Raw genomic sequence first — 20,952 nt, 5'->3', positions numbered from 1 at the left:
TAGAAGGGAAACGAAGAACGTATGATGACGGCCAACATTTTGTGAGGAGACAGCGCCAGAAGAGAAGAAGAAATGTCATTGCCATGGGATCTCCAGTTTTAAGTGGGATGAGCCACACATTAGTCACATTTTATTTCAGAGATAAAACATACATTGACCGAAATTTCAACCCAGATGAGAAGCCCATAGCGATATCGCTCGGCTATCATGCCTGTTGAAAATGATTTATGTTGTTACACTCTTTTCAGATAACACGTTTAAATATTATTTATTCTTAACACAAGACACAATAGCCCCGAAGGGCTATGGCCTACCAAGCAACCGCTGCTCATCCCAAAGGCCTGTGGTTTACGAAGTGTTGTGTGGTCGACATGACGAATCCCCTCGGCCGTTATTCTTGGTTTAATAGACCGGAGCTCCTCTCACCATCAAATGACTCCTCAATTGTAATCGCATAGTCTGAGTAGACCTTGAATGAGCCCTATCCCTGACCTGGCCGAGAATCGAACCCAGGGCCTCCGGATAAGAAGCAGGCACGGTAACCCTACACAGTGGGGCCGGCAATAATCCATCTCCGTTAGCTCTAAATGATATTGCAGTTCCTCCATCTTCTCCAACGTTTTTACCATAAGCATTCCATGTTACGGGGACAATCTCAACCGCGGTATATCGTATTCGTTCGCGTGATATTAAACATTCTCTATTATTGCAGTTGCTTTTCATTAATAAAAATCTTAAGGAGTTCGTGTATTGTTGCGAGTTCAGAAGTGGAAAACATGTAAACATACAGGCCTTGACGCAGGTGTGTTCCAGTTCTGGATCGCGCGAGAACATTGAGCGTAGTAGCCTAGAAGAAGTGGCCTCTGCACCACACGAAAGTTCCACTTCACCAGTAATCTCTTGGCTGAGCGGGAGCACTGACAAGGCCATTCCTAGACAATTGGTCCAGTTTGACCTCTGGACCCAAGATCAAAGATTCAACCTCATTTGGGGTAGTAAGAATGTTGAAGAGTGGGAGGAAGTACATTCGATAATAATTGATGTCAACAAGTAGAAGATCTCTGGTCTTTTTTAAAAGAAGTGTTCACCGGATAAAACTACTTGAAGTCATGTGTCACCCAAGTGTTAGGTTTGGTAGATTATAATGGAACGTGGAAATTGACATTACAGGCACATTAAAATTCAAAAAACCTGGACACAGTAGCTAAAGCTATACTTTTACAAACACAAAGTCCTGTTAGGCTGAACAAATAGTGGTAGCAAAGGAAATACCGAAACCATTAAATAAGAGAGTTTGAACGATCCTCTCACTAAGATATACCAGTCTTAGAGTAACTGAGAGAGAATTCAATTGGAAATTCCAGTGTGACTACAGGTCGTAAGAATATATTCACCTCGGTCACAGGCTACAAGTGAAACAGTTCAAATTATATTACAATATAATTCGGATCCGATTCGTTTAGAATTCTAAACGTGTCGCTGCGAATATGCGCGGCTCACTCGACAGACGCCACGCTCTGGAACGCATACTTATGAACTTGTCGCTTGATTTGATCCTCATAAAGGAATTTACTATTATTTTATTCTTATTGCATACAAAGGTCTTTAGTCTGTATTTACGCGAGGCCTGCGTTTTAGTACAACAAGCAGGAGGCCTGTGTTTTAGTACTACAAGCAGGAGGCCTTGGACCTGTGTTTTAGTACTACAAGCAGGAGACCTGTGTTTTAGTACTACAAGCAGGAGGCCTGTGTTTTAGTACTACAAGCAGGAGGCCTTGGACCTGTGTTTTAGTACTACAAGCAGGAGACCTGTGTTTTAGTACTACAAGCAGGAGACCTGTGTTTTAGTACTACAAGCAGGAGCCCTGTGTTTTAGTACTGCAAGCAGGAGACCTGTGTTTTAGTACTACAAGCAGGAGGCCTGTGTTTTAGTACTACAAGCAGGAGCCCTGAGTTTTAGTACTGCAAGCAGGAGACCCGTGTTTTAGTACTACAAGCAGGAGACCTGTGTTTTAGTACTACAAGCAGGAGGCCTTGGACCTGTGTTTTAGTACTACAAGCAGGAGGCCTTGGACCTGTGTTTTAGTACTACAAGCAGGAGGCCTTGGACCTGTGTTTTAGTACTACAAGCAGGAGACCTGTGTTTTAGTACTACAAGCAGGAGACCTGTGTTTTAGTACTACAAGCAGGAGCCCTGTGTTTTAGTACTGCAAGCAGGAGACCTGTGTTTTAGTACTACAAGCAGGAGGCCTGTGTTTTAGTACTACAAGCAGGAGGCCTGTGTTCTAGTACTACAAGCAGGAGCCCTGTGCTTTAGTACTACAAGCAGGAGGCCTGTGTTTTAGTACTACAAGCAGGAGACCTGTGTTTTAGAACTACAAGCAGGAGGCCTGTGTTTTAGTACTACAAGCAGGAGGCCTTGGACCTGTGTTTTAGTACTACAAGCAGGAGACCTGTGCACTACAAGCAGGATACCTGTGTTTTAGTACTGCAAGCAGGAGACCTGTGTTTTAGTACTACAAGCAGGAGCCCTGTGCTTTAGTACTACAAGCAGGAGGCCTGTGTTTTAGTACTACAAGCAGGAGACCTGTGTTTTAGAACTACAAGCAGGAGGCCTGTGTTTTAGAACTACAAGCAGGAGGCCTGTGTTTTAGTACTACAAGCAGGAGGCCTTGGACCTGTGTTTTAGTACTACAAGCAGGAGACCTGTGTTTTAGTACTACAAGCAGGAGACCTGTGTTTTAGTACTACAAGCAGGAGGCCTGTGTTTTAGTACTACAAGCAGGAGGCCTGTGTTTTAGTACTACAAGCAGGAGGCCTTGGACCTGTGTTTTAGTACTACAAGCAGTATGCCTGTGTTTTAGTACTACTAGCAGGAGACCTGTGTTTTAGTACTACAAGCAGGAGGCCTGTGTTTTAGTACTACAAGCAGGAGGCCTTGGACCTGTGTTTTAGTACTGCAAGCAGGAGGCATTGGACCTGTGTTTTAGTACTACAAGCAGGAGACCTGTGTTTTAGTACTACAAGCGGGATCCCTGTGTTTTAGTACTACAAGCAGGAGCCCTGTGTTTTAAAACTACAAGCAGGAGCCCTGTGTTTTAGTACTACAAGCAGGAGGCCTGTGTTTTAGTACTACGAGCAGGAGCCCTGTGGTTTAGTACTACAAGCAGGAGGCCTTGGACCTGTGTTTTAGTACTACAAGCAGGAGGCCTTGGACCTGTGTTTTAGTACTACAAGCAGGATACCTGTGTTTTAGTACTACAAGCAGGAGACCTGTGTTTTAGTACTACAAGCAGGAGCCCTGTGCTTTAGTACTACAAGCAGGAGGCCTGTGTTTTAGTACTACAAGCAGGAGACCTGTGTTTTAGAACTACAAGCAGGAGGCCTGTGTTTTAGAACTACAAGCAGGAGGCCTGTGTTTTAGTACTACAAGCAGGAGGCCTTGGACCTGTGTTTTAGTACTACAAGCAGGAGGCCTGTGTTTTAGTACTACAAGCAGGAGGCCTTGGACCTGTGTTTTAGTACTGCAAGCAGGAGGCATTGGACCTGTGTTTTAGTACTACAAGCAGGAGACCTGTGTTTTAGTACAACAAGCAGGAGGCCTTCGACCTGTGTTTTAGTACTACAAGCAGGAGGCCTTTCTACCTGTGTTTTAGTACTACTAGCAGGAGACCTGTGTTTTAGTACTACAAGCAGGAGCCCTGTGTTTTAGTACTACAAGCAGGAGGCCTGTGTTTTAGTACTACAAGCAGGAGGACTTGGACCCGTTGTTTTAGTACTACAAGCAGGAGGGCTGTGTTTTAGTACTACAAGCAGGAGGTCTGTGTTTTAGTACTACAAGCAGGAGGGCTGTGTTTTAGTACTACAAGCAGGAGGTCTGTGTTTTAGTACTACAAGCAGGAGGCCTTGGACCTGTGTTTTAGTACTACAAGCAGGAGGCCTTGGACCTGTGTTTTAGTACTACAAGCAGGAGGCCTTGGACCTGTGTTTTAGTACTACAAGCAGGAGGCCTGTGTTTTTGTACTACAAGCAGGAGGCCTGTGTTTTTGTACTACAAGCAGGAGGCCTGTGTTTTAGTACTACAAGCAGGAGCCCTGTGTTTTAGTACTACAAGCGGGAGCCCTGTGTTTTAGTACTACAAGCAGGAGCCCTGTGTTTTAGTACTACAAGCAGGAGCCCTGTGTTTTAGTACTACAAGGAGGAGGCCTGTGTTTTAGTACTACGAGCAGGAGCCCTGTGGTTTAGTCCTACAAGCAGGAGGCCTTGGACCTGTGTTTTAGTACTACAAGCAGGAGGCCTTGGACCTGTGTTTTAGTACTACAAGCAGGATACCTGTGTTTTAGTACTGCAAGCAGGAGGCCTGTGTTTTAGTACTACAAGCAGGAGGCCTGTGTTTTAGTACTACAAGCAGGAGGCCTGTGTTTTAGTACTACAAGCAGGAGGCCTTGGACCTGTGTTTTAGTACTACAAGCAGGAGGCCTTGGACCTGTGTTTTAGTACTACAAGCAGGAGGCCTGTGTTTTAGTACTACAAGCAGGAGGCCTGTGTTTTAGTACTACAAGCAGGAGGCCTTGGACCTGTGTTTTAGTACTACAAGCAGGAGGCCTGTGTTTTAGTACTACAAGCAGGAGCCCTGTGTTTTAGTACTACAAGCAGGAGCCCTGTGTTTTAGTACTACAAGCAGGAGGCCTGTGTTTTAGTACTACAAGCAGGAGCCCTGTGTTTTAGTACTACAAGCAGGAGCCCTGTGCTTTAGTACTACAGGCAGGAGGCCTGTGTTTTAGTACTACAAGCAGGAGGCCTGTGTTTTAGTACTACAAGCAGGAGCCCTGTGTTTTAGTACTACAGGCAGGAGCCCTGTGCTTTAGTACTACAGGCAGGAGGCCTGTGTTTTAGTACTACAAGCAGGAGGCCTGTGTTTTAGTACTACAAGCAGGAGCCCTGTGTTTTAGTACTACAAGCAGGAGGCCTGTGTTTTAGTACTACAAGCAGGAGCCCTGTGCTTTAGTACTACAAGCAGGAGCCCTGTGCTTTAGTACTACAGGCAGGAGCCCTATGCTTTAGTACTACAGGCAGGAGGCCTGTGTTTTAGTACTACAAGCAGGAGGCCTGTGTTTCATTACTGCAAGCAGGAGGCCTGTGTTTTAGTACTACAAGCAGGAGGCCTGTGTTTTAGTACTACAAGCAGGAGGCCTTGGACCTATGTTTTAGTACTACAAGCAGGAGCCCTGTGTGTTAGTACTACAAGCAGGAGGCCTGTGTTTTAGTACCACAAGCAGGAGGCCTGTGTTTTAGTACTACAAGCAGGAGGGCTGTGTTTTAGTACTACAAGCAGGAGGTCTGTGTTTTAGTACTACAAGCAGGAGGCCTGTGTTTTAGTACTACAAGCAGGAGGCCTTGGACCTGTGTTTTAGTACTACAAGCAGGAGCCCTGTGTTTTAGTACTACAAGCAGGAGGTCTGTGTTTTAGTACTACAAGCAGGAGGCCTGTGTTTTAGTACTACAAGCAGGAGGCCTTGGACCTGTGTTTTAGTACTACAAGCAGGAGGCCTTGGACCTATGTTTTAGTACTACAAGCAGGAGCCCTGTGTTTTAGTACTACAAGCAGGAGGCCTGTGTTTTAGTACCACAAGCAGGAGGCCTGTGTTTTAGTACTACAAGCAGGAGTCCTGTGTTTTAGTACTACAAGCAGGAGGCCTTGGACCTGTGTTTTAGTACTACAAGCAGGAGGCCTTTGTTTTAGTACTACAAGCAGGAGCCCTGTGTTTTAGTACTACAAGCAGGAGGCCTTGGACCTGTGTTTTAGTACTACAAGCAGGAGGCCTTGGACCTGTGTTTTAGTACTACAAGCAGGAGGCCTGTGTTTTAGTACTACAAGCAGGAGTCCTGTGTTTTAGTACTACAAGCAGGAGGCCTTGGACCTGTGTTTTAGTACTACAAGCAGGAGGCCTGTGTTTTAGTACTACAAGCAGGAGCCCTGTGTTTTAGTACTACAAGCAGGAGCCCTGTGCTTTAGTACTACAGGCAGGAGGCCTGTGTTTTAGTACTACAAGCAGGAGCCCTGTGTTTTAGTACTACAAGCAGGAGGCCTGTGTTTTAGTACTACAAGCAGGAGCCCTGTGTTTTAGTACTACAAGCAGGAGGCCTTGGACCTGTGTTTTAGTACTACAAGCAGGAGGCCTGTGTTTTAGTACTACAAGCAGGAGACCTGTGTTTTAGTACTACAAGCAGGAGGCCTGTGTTTTAGTACTACAAGCAGGAGGCCTTGGACCTGTGTTTTAGTACTACAAGCAGGAGACCTGTGTTTTAGTACTACAAGCAGGAGACCTGTGTTTTAGTACTACAAGCAGGAGCCCTGTGTTTTAGTACTGCAAGCAGGAGACCTGTGTTTTAGTACTACAAGCAGGAGGCCTGTGTTTTAGTACTACAAGCAGGAGCCCTGTGTTTTAGTACTGCAAGCAGGAGACCCGTGTTTTAGTACTACAAGCAGCAGACCTGTGTTTTAGTACTACAAGCAGGAGGCCTTGGACCTGTGTTTTAGTACTACAAGCAGGAGGCCTTGGACCTGTGTTTTAGTACTACAAGCAGGAGACCTGTGTTTTAGTACTACAAGCAGGAGACCTGTGTTTTAGTACTACAAGCAGGAGCCCTGTGTTTTAGTACTGCAAGCAGGAGACCTGTGTTTTAGTACTACAAGCAGGAGGCCTGTGTTTTAGTACTACAAGCAGGAGGCCTGTGTTCTAGTACTACAAGCAGGAGCCCTGTGCTTTAGTACTACAAGCAGGAGGCCTGTGTTTTAGTACTACAAGCAGGAGACCTGTGTTTTAGAACTACAAGCAGGAGGCCTGTGTTTTAGTACTACAAGCAGGAGGCCTTGGACCTGTGTTTTAGTACTACAAGCAGGAGACCTGTGCACTACAAGCAGGATACCTGTGTTTTAGTACTGCAAGCAGGAGACCTGTGTTTTAGTACTACAAGCAGGAGCCCTGTGCTTTAGTACTACAAGCAGGAGGCCTGTGTTTTAGTACTACAAGCAGGAGACCTGTGTTTTAGAACTACAAGCAGGAGGCCTGTGTTTTAGAACTACAAGCAGGAGGCCTGTGTTTTAGTACTACAAGCAGGAGGCCTTGGACCTGTGTTTTAGTACTACAAGCAGGAGACCTGTGTTTTAGTACTACAAGCAGGAGACCTGTGTTTTAGTACTACAAGCAGGAGGCCTGTGTTTTAGTACTACAAGCAGGAGGCCTGTGTTTTAGTACTACAAGCAGGAGGCCTGTGTTTTAGTACTACAAGCAGGAGGCCTTGGACCTGTGTTTTAGTACTACAAGCAGTATGCCTGTGTTTTAGTACTACTAGCAGGAGACCTGTGTTTTAGTACTACAAGCAGGAGGCCTGTGTTTTAGTACTACAAGCAGGAGGCCTTGGACCTGTGTTTTAGTACTGCAAGCAGGAGGCATTGGACCTGTGTTTTAGTACTACAAGCAGGAGACCTGTGTTTTAGTACTACAAGCGGGATCCCTGTGTTTTAGTACTACAAGCAGGAGCCCTGTGTTTTAAAACTACAAGCAGGAGCCCTGTGTTTTAGTACTACAAGCAGGAGGCCTGTGTTTTAGTACTACGAGCAGGAGCCCTGTGGTTTAGTACTACAAGCAGGAGGCCTTGGACCTGTGTTTTAGTACTACAAGCAGGAGGCCTTGGACCTGTGTTTTAGTACTACAAGCAGGATACCTGTGCTTTAGTACTACAAGCAGGAGACCTGTGTTTTAGTACTACAAGCAGGAGCCCTGTGCTTTAGTACTACAAGCAGGAGGCCTGTGTTTTAGTACTACAAGCAGGAGACCTGTGTTTTAGAACTACAAGCAGGAGGCCTGTGTTTTAGAACTACAAGCAGGAGGCCTGTGTTTTAGTACTACAAGCAGGAGGCCTTGGACCTGTGTTTTAGTACTACAAGCAGGAGACCTGTGTTTTAGTACTACAAGCAGGAGACCTGTGTTTTAGTACTACAAGCAGGAGGCCTTGGACCTGTGTTTTAGTACTACAAGCAGGAGACCTGTGTTTTAGAACTACAAGCAGGAGGCCTGTGTTTTAGTACTACAAGCAGGAGGCCTTGGACCTGTGTTTTAGTACTACAAGCAGGAGACCTGTGTTTTAGTACTACAAGCAGGAGGCCTGTGTTTTAGTACTACAAGCAGGAGGCCTGTGTTTTAGTACTACAAGCAGGAGGCCTGTGTTTTAGTACTACAAGCAGGAGGCCTTGGACCTGTGTTTTAGTACTACAAGCAGTATGCCTGTGTTTTAGTACTACTAGCAGGAGACCTGTGTTTTAGTACTACAAGCAGGAGGCCTGTGTTTTAGTACTACAAGCAGGAGGCCTTGGACCTGTGTTTTAGTACTACAAGCAGGAGGCCTGTGTTTTAGTACTACAAGCAGGAGGCCTTGGACCTGTGTTTTAGTACTGCAAGCAGGAGGCATTGGACCTGTGTTTTAGTACTACAAGCAGGAGACCTGTGTTTTAGTACAACAAGCAGGAGGCCTTCGACCTGTGTTTTAGTACTACAAGCAGGAGGCCTTTCTACCTGTGTTTTAGTACTACTAGCAGGAGACCTGTGTTTTAGTACTACAAGCAGGAGCCCTGTGTTTTAGTACTACAAGCAGGAGGCCTGTGTTTTAGTACTACAAGCAGGAGGCCTGTGTTTTAGTACTACAAGCAGGAGGACTTGGACCTGTGTTTTAGTACTACAAGCAGGAGGGCTGTGTTTTAGTACTACAAGCAGGAGGTCTGTGTTTTAGTACTACAAGCAGGAGGGCTGTGTTTTAGTACTACAAGCAGGAGGTCTGTGTTTTAGTACTACAAGCAGGAGGCCTTGGACCTGTGTTTTAGTACTACAAGCAGGAGGCCTTGGACCTGTGTTTTAGTACTACAAGCAGGAGGCCTTGGACCTGTGTTTTAGTACTACAAGCAGGAGGCCTGTGTTTTAGTACTACAAGCAGGAGGCCTGTGTTTTTGTACTACAAGCAGGAGGCCTGTGTTTTTGTACTACAAGCAGGAGGCCTGTGTTTTAGTACTACAAGCAGGAGCCCTGTGTTTTAGTACTACAAGCGGGAGCCCTGTGTTTTAGTACTACAAGCAGGAGCCCTGTGTTTTAGTACTACAAGCAGGAGCCCTGTGTTTTAGTACTACAAGGAGGAGGCCTGTGTTTTAGTACTACGAGCAGGAGCCCTGTGGTTTAGTCCTACAAGCAGGAGGCCTTGGACCTGTGTTTTAGTACTACAAGCAGGAGGCCTTGGACCTGTGTTTTAGTACTACAAGCAGGATACCTGTGTTTTAGTACTGCAAGCAGGAGGCCTGTGTTTTAGTACTACAAGCAGGAGGCCTGTGTTTTAGTACTACAAGCAGGAGGCCTGTGTTTTAGTACTACAAGCAGGAGGCCTTGGACCTGTGTTTTAGTACTACAAGCAGGAGGCCTTGGACCTGTGTTTTAGTACTACAAGCAGGAGGCCTGTGTTTTAGTACTACAAGCAGGAGGCCTGTGTTTTAGTACTACAAGCAGGAGGCCTTGGACCTGTGTTTTAGTACTACAAGCAGGAGGCCTGTGTTTTAGTACTACAAGCAGGAGCCCTGTGTTTTAGTACTACAAGCAGGAGCCCTGTGTTTTAGTACTACAAGCAGGAGGCCTGTGTTTTAGTACTACAAGCAGGAGCCCTGTGTTTTAGTACTACAAGCAGGAGCCCTGTGCTTTAGTACTACAGGCAGGAGGCCTGTGTTTTAGTACTACAAGCAGGAGGCCTGTGTTTTAGTACTACAAGCAGGAGCCCTGTGTTTTAGTACTACAAGCAGGAGGCCTGTGTTTTAGTACTACAAGCAGGAGCCCTGTGCTTTAGTACTACAGGCAGGAGCCCTATGCTTTAGTACTACAGGCAGGAGGCCTGTGTTTTAGTACTACAAGCAGGAGGCCTGTGTTTCATTACTGCAAGCAGGAGGCCTGTGTTTTAGTACTACAAGCAGGAGGCCTGTGTTTTAGTACTACAAGCAGGAGGCCTTGGACCTATGTTTTAGTACTACAAGCAGGAGCCCTGTGTGTTAGTACTACAAGCAGGAGGCCTGTGTTTTAGTACCACAAGCAGGAGGCCTGTGTTTTAGTACTACAAGCAGGAGGGCTGTGTTTTAGTACTACAAGCAGGAGGTCTGTGTTTTAGTACTACAAGCAGGAGGCCTGTGTTTTAGTACTACAAGCAGGAGGCCTTGGACCTGTGTTTTAGTACTACAAGCAGGAGCCCTGTGTTTTAGTACTACAAGCAGGAGGTCTGTGTTTTAGTACTACAAGCAGGAGGCCTGTGTTTTAGTACTACAAGCAGGAGGCCTTGGACCTGTGTTTTAGTACTACAAGCAGGAGGCCTTGGACCTATGTTTTAGTACTACAAGCAGGAGCCCTGTGTTTTAGTACTACAAGCAGGAGGCCTGTGTTTTAGTACCACAAGCAGGAGGCCTGTGTTTTAGTACTACAAGCAGGAGTCCTGTGTTTTAGTACTACAAGCAGGAGGCCTTGGACCTGTGTTTTAGTACTACAAGCAGGAGGCCTGTGTTTTAGTACTACAAGCAGGAGCCCTGTGTTTTAGTACTACAAGCAGGAGGCCTTGGACCTGTGTTTTAGTACTACAAGCAGGAGGCCTGTGTTTTAGTACTACAAGCAGGAGCCCTGTGTTTTAGTACTACAAGCAGGAGGCCTGTGTTTTAGTACTACAAGCAGGAGCCCTTTGTTTTAGTACTACAAGCAGGAGGCCTGTGTTTTAGTACTACAAGCAGGAGGCCTGTGTTTTAGTACTACAAGCAGGAGCCCTGTGTTTTAGTACTACAAGCAGGAGGCCTGTGTTTTTGTACTACAGGCAGGAGGCCTGTGTTTTAGTACTACAAGCAGGGCGCGTTGGCCGTAACCGCGACGAAGCACAGTTCGATATTTTAGACTATTTAACATTTACGATGAGAGATACTGGTACTGGTAAGATGAATGGTACAATTTTACTTACTCTTATAACTCAAGTCATCACAGAACTGTATATCGTCGTTGCCGGGACAAAACCTCCTATGTGATAATATTTTTGGAGATATACTGACCCGCGGCACATGCATTATGAAGAGCGAGAATGCCTTGATGGTATGCACACAATATTGCACCTTAGATGACAGAACCTTACCGGCCAAAGTTCTAAGCTAGAATATTTCACATAGGTTTTGTCCCGGCAGCGACGATATGTAAATTAAATGCAAGGAAAGACAGAGGATCCGATTTTAAATCAATTCGAACTACTTTGGGCCTCATCTGTAATTCCAGGTGATAGGGTTAATGAATATCACCTATCCTATCCTAGACCAGACATATCTTCGTTAAACAGTAAATGATTTACTCACTTATTAATTATTATTCCACGCACAAACAAGTATAGTTCTACTCGTTTTCATGTCCAGTCCTTCCTCCTAATTGACATCACATTCTCCTGCATCTTGGTAATATTTCACGATGACTTTATCTGTGTTGTAATCTTTAAAGATAGCCATTATCTAGGAGTGTGTTGAGAAAGCCCGCACGACGTAATGCGCATCTTACGACATGTTAAAACCAACGCCCTGGCCAAGCCAACCTTGCCAAGAGGAGAGCACTTGTAAACCACCTTGCATCGTGGGAGCCATCACCTATGTGCCCAATTCCTCTTACAAGATACTTGTTTGTGTGCCTTGCCTTGTCAAGGTGAGAAAATTATGCTTCCAGTCCTCTGCCATTTATTATGTCTGCATGGGAAGGGACATACTACAGTAATGTGTGATAGAAAAAGTGACACAGACCAGTTCTGTGAGTACTGTTAATAAATTACAGGAAATTACACAACATATCTGCTCTTGTATCATACTACTTTATTACTGTACCCGATTCTGGGGGAGTACAAGAATAGTGCTTGGACGAACCGCTCCCAATTTGAAGTATCTCGGGATCGAAGCTTGACAGTTTGGGGTGACATTTCAGAAAGAACGTACGGAGTAGCTGTCTTATCATGAGTAGGGGTACACAGGTCAAATAAATAAATAAATAAATAAATAAATAAATAAATAAATAAATAAATAAATAAATAAATAAATAAATAAATAAATAAATAAATAAATAAATAAATAAATAAATAAATAAATAAATAAATAAATAAATAAATAAATAAATAAATAAATAAATAAATAAATAAATAAATAAATAAATAAATAAAGTGAATATCTAACTCTCCTTTACGGGGTCGGTTATAAAGCGAGACGTATCCTCGTAGCGATTTTTACAACCAGATGCCCTTCCTGACGTCAACCTCCTCAGTGGAATTAATGAGATGAAATGAATAACGTAATACATGATAGTAGGTAGGGAGTGGGTTGAACCGAGTGTTGACACATAGCCTACTCCTGTTGAATAGCACCGAGAGATCGATCAATCAATCAATCAATCAATCAATCAATCAATCAATCACTACTGATGTGCATTTAGGTCAGTTGTCCCGGTGGCAGATTCCCTATCTGTTGTTTACCCAGCCTTTTATTAAATAATTTTAAAGAATTTGGAAATGTATTCAACGTTTCCCTCGGTAAATTTATCCAATCCGTAACTGCTCTTCCTATAAACGATTATTTGCCCTGATATTCCTCTTGAATTCCGACATTATCTTCATATTGTTATCTTTCCTACTTAAAAAACATCACTCAATTTTGTTTCGTCTACTGAAGTCATTCCACGCCATCTCTCCACTGACAGCTCGGGACGTACCACTTAGTCGAGGAGCTCGTCTCCTTTCTCCCAATTCTTCCCAGCTCAAACTTTGCCACATTTTCGTAACGCTACTCTTTTGTCAAGTATAACCCAGAACAAATCGAGCTGATTTTCTTTACATTTTTTCGACTTCTCAAATCATGTAAAGCTGGTGAGGTTCGCATGCGGTGGAATGATACTCTAATTTTGGTCTTGCCAGGGACCTATATGCCCTCTCATCTAGATCCTTACTGCAACCCCTAAATGCATGCATCTGTACCCTCTATTTACAATCCCATTTATATGATTACCCCAATGAAGATCTTCCACCTAGATACTTACAATGAGCAACTTCCACTCCATCAACGCAGTAACTAAAACTGAGAGGACTTTTCCTATCTGTGAAATAACGTGACTTTCCATCCCTTTTACCATCGCCTGCTGTCCATATTGTCGAGGTCCTTTTACAATCTTGTATCGTATTTATTGATCTATATAGTATGACATCATCTGAGAAAGCCGTATCCACTTTTTACTGATATCATTTATACGTGAAAGACAACATACAAGTCCAGTGCTGAAAGCTTAACGTCCCCATCCGATGGAAACATCACCATCCACATCCATATGAACACTGGAGAGGTTTATAATTGAACCCAGGCTTCTGGTTCGCAATCTGGTGTTTAGAAACTAATGGTATACCACCACCTCCCCAATCGGCTATACTCATTTTGCTTATGCAAATCTCATAGCAGAACTGTTGTGCAGTATACTTTCCACTCGCTAGCCCGGATGCTTTAGTCATTAATGATGCTCTTGTTGGGTTGGTAGCGGAACGCTCACCCAGCCCCGTCGCTGAACGTTGACACCCCACACAAGAGGTCCTACCGTCACGTTGTTGGTGTTGACCGGATTCTTCTCTTCTGAAACCCTTTACATTCCAGGATTGCTTTTTCCCTCGGATTCAGCGAGGGATCCCACCTCCACCGCCTCAAGGGCAGTGTCCTGAAGCGTGAGACTTTGGGTCTGGGATACAACTGGGGAACAACTGAGGAGGAGGACCACTACCTCTCCCAGGCGGCCTCACCTGCTATCCTGAACAGGGGCCTCCACGGACATGGAAAGATTGGAAGAGAGAGACAAAGAAGGATGCGGCCGTGGCTTTACCATGCCGGCATTTGCCAGGACCACTTCGAGGATGGCTGAGGTGAAATCGAAACCCCATCTACTCAGTTAGCCTCCCGAGGGCCCGTTCCAGTCCTCGTACCGCTGTTCAAATTTCGTGGTAGAGGCGGGAATTGAACCCCGGCCTCTGTAGGTGGCAGCTAATCACACTGACCACTACACCACGGAGGCGAACTACATCGGATTTACGTCCAGTAAATATTTACATGTTTTTTGGAGACACCGATATGCCGTACTTGCTTAAGATCTGTGCGCTTCTTGGGCATTCCGAACTGAAGACTGGCACAAAATATTATACTGCAAAATCAAACTCCGACACAGTGACATCTCATTTTTCTTAACTACAGTACATCTGTATTTCATAATTATACGTATGAGGATATTGTAATAAGGCCACACATCCCGTCTTCCTTGTCCGATACGCTACGAGGTAAAGGGCTACATGAGGGCGTCCATGCCCCCGCAGTTGACGGTGCAACAAGACACGATCGCCTTCAAGCCGGGGAGCAAAATTGGTTTCATTTCGATCCGACAATCAAATTTGAATAACATGTACAACGGACCGCTGAAGTCTACGAAGAAAAAAAGGAGGATATACTCACCAACCATTGCCAATTACCTCAACAATTACAATCTTGAGGACATTGAAGTTATAGGGCTCATGCCGGATGCAAAGGACAAAATTCCCAAACTACTAGTCACCTACTTGCGACGCTTTGGCGTGGTGAATGAGACGAGTGTGAGCTAGCGCATACATACACTGCAAGCCTCGATATCGATCACCTCTACGCTCCATACATTTAATTAAATCATGCATACATACATACATACATACATACATACATACATACATACATCATTATAGATCGTTATGCCTTTCAACGTTCAGTCTGCAAGCCTCTGCTAATTTACTAAACGTCGCCACAAGCCTCTATCTGCAACTAGTTCTCTGGCCTCATTTAGTTCTATACCTCTTATCTAAATCGTTAGAAACTGAGTCTATCCATCGTTGTCTTGGTCTTCCTCTACTTCTCTTACCCTCCATAGCAGAGTCATTTATTCTCCTAGGTAACCTGTCCTCCTGCATTCGCCTCAAATGACCCCACCACTGAAGCCGGTTTATGGGTACAGCTTCATCCATCGAGTTAATTCCTAACTTAGCATTTATCACCGCATTCCGAGTACCCTACTGCCATTGTTCCCATCTGCGTGTACCAGCAATAATTCTCGATACTTTCATGTCTGTTACTTCTAACTTATGAATAAGATATCCTGAGTCCACCCAGCTTTCGCTCCCGTAAAGCAAAGTTGGTCTGAAAATAGGCCGTTGTAAAGATAGTTTCGTCTGAGAGCTGACTTCCTTCTTACAGAATACTGTTGATCACAACTGCAAGCTCACTGCATTAGCTTTACGACACCTTGATTCAATCTCACTTACTATATTACCATCCCGCAAGAACACACATCCAAAATACTTGAAATTATCGACCTGTTCTAGCTTTGTATCACCAATCTGGCATTCAATTTTGTTGAATTTCTCACCTACTGACATCAATTTAGTCTTCGAGAGGCTAATTTTCATACCATACTCATTGCACCTATTTTCAAGTTCCAAGATACTTATTAGACTGCAGGTTTTCAGCACAATCTGCCATTAAGACCAAGTCGTCAGCATAGGCCAAACTGCTTACTACATTTCCACCTAACTGAATCCCTCCCTGCCACTTTATACCTTTCAGCATATGATCCATGTAAACTACGAACAAGAAAAGAACTCATTCTACCATCAATTCTCACTGCAGCCCAATTGTGAACATAATTGTCAACATAAATGCCTTTGATTGATTTTAGCAATCTACCCTTAATCCCATAGTCCCCAGTATGCTCAACATCTTTTCGCTCCGTACTATGTCATATGCTTTCTCTATATCTACGAAACATAAACACAACACAACTGTCTATTACTCTCCTAGCATTTTTTTCAATTAGCTGGCGCATACTAAAAATCTGATCCTGACAGCCCCTCTGTGGTCTGAAACCACACTGGTTTCCATCCAGCTTCCTCTCAACCACTGATCCTAACCTCCCTTTCAAGATGCCAGTGAATACTTTGCCTGGTATACTAATCAATGAGATAACATCGATAATTGTTGCAATCTTTCCTCTTCCCTGCTTATAGATAGGTGCAATTACTGTTTTTGTCCAATCTGAAGGTACCTTACCCACACTCAATGCTAATATTACTACAACATGAAGCCATTTCATCCCTGCCTTCCCACTATACTTCACCACTTCAGATCTAATTTCGTCTATTCCTGCTGCATTATGACAATGGAGTTTATTTACCATCCTTTCCACTTCCAAAGCGTAACTTCACCAACAGCATTTTCCTCCTCCCCATGAGCTTGGTTGTTCGGAACACTACCATGAGTATTTCCTTTTACGTTGAGAAGATTTTCAAAACATTCCCTACACCTGTCCAGTGATTCCCTGAGATCTATTATGAGTTCAGCTGAATTACCAAAAACACTGTTCATTTCCTTTTTCCCTCCCTTCCTAAGATTATTTATTACTGTCCAGAAAGGTTTCCCTGCTGCTTGACCTAGCTTTTCCAGGTTCTTACCAAAACATTCCCAATATTTCTTTTTAGATTCAACACCTATTTGTTTCGCTCTGTTTCTTTCATCTGTGTACAGTTCCCTGTCTGCATCGGCCCTTGTTTGGAGCCATTTCTGATAAGCCTTCTTTTTACGTTTACAAGCTTTTACCCATCTTTACACATAGTTGTTCCTAGGAATGCCCTTGCTGTTTCCACTACAGCATCTCTGTATGCCACCCTTCTCTTTCTATATTCTGAACCTGCTTACTGGCTACTGTTCGAAACTTCTCACTAATCATATCCATGTACTTCCGTCTAATTTCCGCGTCCTGGAGATTACCCTTATTCGTTTGCAGACAGATTTAATTTTCTCTATCCTAGGCCTAGAAATACTTAGTTCACTACAGATCAGATAGTTGTGTATATCGTCGAAAAATCCCCGAAAAACCCGTACATTGCTAACAGAATCCCTGAATTCGAAGTCGGTTAAGATATAGTCTATTATGGATCTGGTACCCCTAGCCTCCCATGTGTAGCGGTGAATAGCCTTATGCTTGAAGAATGTATTCGTAACTGCTAATCCCGTACTAGCACAGAAGTCCAGCAAACGCTTCCCATTTCTATTAGCTGCCATATCTTCCCCACATTTACCAATCACCCTTTCTGAACCAAATGATGACGAAAAATAACCTTGAATCCAAAACAATCAGTGGATCCAATTCGCAATGCCTTATTTTCTGACATGAAGCTTTTGTCTAAAGGGGTCCAAATCCAGGTCAGCGGCCTCTCATAATGGTACTCATCAGTGGCGAAGTAGACCCATGGCGTTCCTCATACAGTGGTACTAACCGCTGATAACGTCGACCTATGATGCCCCTAACTCAATGGTATTAATCACAGGCAATGTCATGGGTCCAAATCCATAATCCCGTGGTCGCCGTTTTAGTAGCCTCTTACAGGTGATACCGTGAGTGTATTCTACGTCTGCGTCCCCTACCCACAGGCGGTGAATTTGTATTGTGTGATATTCTTGGTCGGTTTGGCAACCTCAATAATTTGAGGATGAATTAATAATAATAATAATAATAATAATAATAATAATAATAGTAATAATAATAATAATAATAATAATAATAATAATAATAATAATAATAACTTCATTTTACTACATCGAAAAACGAAACGGATATCGCAATGCCAGATTTTGTAGGTTTTCGGTAACGTATACAGCATGTGGATTGTTGGCTCTGTGTTGAGATTCGAACGAGTAATAGTCCGTCAGTGTGAACTTAACTGTGTCACAAAGCCAGAAGGTTATAGCTTTGTATTTGGACAGAGAATATGTTGAGCTGCTCCAAATAGGAATCTGAAGGATTTCGACTTTCAATTTATTACCGGAACATTTCTGGTCTCTTTGTTACACTTAATAGCTCGATAATGTTAAATCAAGGACGAAATAAAGTAACACGCCACTTCGCCTGAGTGATCACTGCTGATGTCTGAACATTGACTGATATAAGATTGGCTAACTTTATGAGACTTCAAGGGCTCAATCTTGGATCTTGGTGATAATTTGCAATGCTGTAACACGGGCAATCCTTAAGAAATTTGGATGAAAATGGAGGTGCCAGATAAGCGAATGCTAAGATGGATGTGCAGCGTTTCATGGTTAAGAAGGGTACGAAATGAGCACATCAGAGGGATGGAGGGTGCTCACTGGTGAGATGCATGACAGAATATGAAGAATTTTGTTTAAATGTAGTAGTCTGAGCCCTGGCTATGTCGGCAGTATGGTATTGTTGAACCGAGTATGAAAGATCTGTTTTTATTCGGTTCTTTCTGTCCGGATCAAATCCGAGCATTCAGGTAATCCGCATACCATGACCAAGAAGAATATCAAGAACATAGGTTTGATAACTTAGTACCAAACCAACCTCAAGCGCTGCTTGTGCAGCAGATGAACTCGGCTGGATGCTCCCGATTAAGAGTTTAACGGTAGGTATTGATCATTTTGGAATTCTGACAAGCCGCTCCGAATGCGGTTGTGATAATTTTGAAACCTTTCATTGTCCACTTATCGCGGCATTTTTCGAGAGAAGCATCTTTTCGTACGCGCTATTTTCTGGAATGTTCACTGGATATGTTTTTTTCAGCTGGAGGTCTAATTCGTATTAACGTCATCAATTTCTCGACGTCATTGTAACCATAACAACCAGTGTTGGACAGTGGCGTCATCGTGCGCTTTCTTGGTCTAACAAAGATCTCAAGAATATCTCCTTCTACTCCTCAGTCGAGAATTAAAATACTTCAAGTGGCCGGGAAACGAACCCGGAGCCAGGCACGCCACTTCTACTGCACAGGACTAGGTAATAATAATATAGCCCGTATTATTGTTGTCCAGATCCATGACTAAATGGTTAGTATTGCGGCGTCTGGTTCAAGGTTTCCGGGTTCGATTCCCTGTCAGGTCGGGGATTTTAACTTTCATTTCTGCGTGTTTGTGCTGTCTTCAACATTAGATCTCGTCTTAGATATGACCTCACGCACCAGGTCCCTCCGGAGATCACATTACGAGGTCTTTCATTTTCTGAGCCTTGCCCTTCTTTTCGGGATACACTCATTCCTCTTTCTGTTTATCGGAACTCGTTATCTCTCCAGTGGTTCGAGTCAAAGGATCCATTATCTGCTTGTCGTACGAGGCCACTAAGAGGGGGACTCTTCTTCTAAGCCCAACACAAGATTCTCTGTGCTTTGCGGATGAAATGAACGAGTAGGAAGGTTTTCACCGTGTATTTGTAAAACTCCCTGCAGCGAATGAAGCGGACGGAGTCCGCAGCAACACGGGACACGGCGATTTTAGTATCTCAAGATGGCGACGCTATTACAACACCCGATGTTGTTACTAGATGAAATCGTTTTCCACTTTACAAACTCTTCTCAGCCGTCATCTAGAAATAAGTTCTATCTTAAAACTTTGACGGCTCCGCTACTCAGGGATCAACAACAGCAACTAAGAAAATTCTAACATCATCTGAAATGTTATGATAATGATGATGATGTTTTTGTTTACAGCGGCCTAACAGCTAGATCATCGGCTCCTAATGGTAAGAGCTGCAACGAAATTAAACCCAATTGGAACTTCAAGAAGTATCCACTAACTAGAATTTAAAGCGAATGATGATTTTAAAAAGAATCCAAAACACTCAGTCGATCAGATTCACAATCCCTTATTTCCTGCGATAATGCTTGTTGTCCAAAATCCAGGACAGCGGCCCCTCATAATTGTACCAATTACTGCTAAAGCAGAACAATGGTGTTTCTCCTATACTGGTGTTCGCCACATAGACGTACTAATCACGGTCGCTGGCTAGATCCATGGTGTTGCTCACATAATGGTACTGCTCCTAGTTAAAGTAGATCCATGGTGTTGCTCACATAATGGTACTGCTCCTAGTTAAAGTAGATCCATGGTGTTGCTCACATAATGGTACTGCTCCTAGTTAAAGTAGATCCATGGTGTTGCTCACATAATGGTACTGCTCCTAGTTAAAGTAGATCCATGGTGTTGCTCACATAATGGTAGTGCTCCTAGTTAAAGTAGATCCATGGTGTTGCTCACATAATGGTACTACTACTAGTTAAAGTAGATCCATGGTGTTGCTCACATAATGGTACTACTACTAGTTAAAGTAGATCCATGGTGTTGCTCACATAATGGTACTGCTCCTAGTTAAAGTAGATCCATGGTGTTGCTCACATAATGGCACTGCTAGTTAAAGTAGATCCATGGTGTTGCTCACATAATGGTACTGCTCCTAATTAAAGTAGATCCATGGTGTTGCTCATATAATGGCACTGCTCCTAGTTAAAGTAGATCCATGGTGTTGCTCACATAATGGCACTGCTAGTTATAGTAGATCCATGGTGTTGCTCACATAATGGTACTGCTAGTTAAAGTAGATCCATGGTGTTGCTCACATAATGGTACTGCTCCTAGTTAAAGTAGATCCATGGTGTTGCTCACATAATGGCACTGCTCCTAGTTAGATTAGATCCATGGTGTTGCTCACATGATGGTACTGCTCCTAGTTAAAGTAGATCCATGGTGTTGCTCACATGATGGTACTGCTCCTAGTTAAAGTAGATCCATGGTGTTGCTCACATAATGGTACTGCTCCTAGTTAAAGTAGATCCACGGTGTTGCTCACATAATGGTACTGCTCCTAGTTAAAGTAGATCCATGGTGTTGCTCACATAATGGTACTACTACTAGTTAAAGTAGATCCATGGTGTTGCTCACATAATGGTACTGCTCCTAGTTAAAGTAGATCCATGGTGTTGCTCACATAATGGCACTGCTAGTTAAAGTAGATCCATGGTGTTGCTCACATA

The sequence above is a fragment of the Anabrus simplex genome, chromosome 13, assembly GCF_040414725.1.
Source record: "Anabrus simplex isolate iqAnaSimp1 chromosome 13, ASM4041472v1, whole genome shotgun sequence".
Lineage (NCBI taxonomy): Eukaryota > Metazoa > Arthropoda > Insecta > Orthoptera > Tettigoniidae > Anabrus > Anabrus simplex.
The sequence above is the reverse complement of the archived record's forward strand: the minus strand, read 5'-3'. Positions refer to the sequence as shown.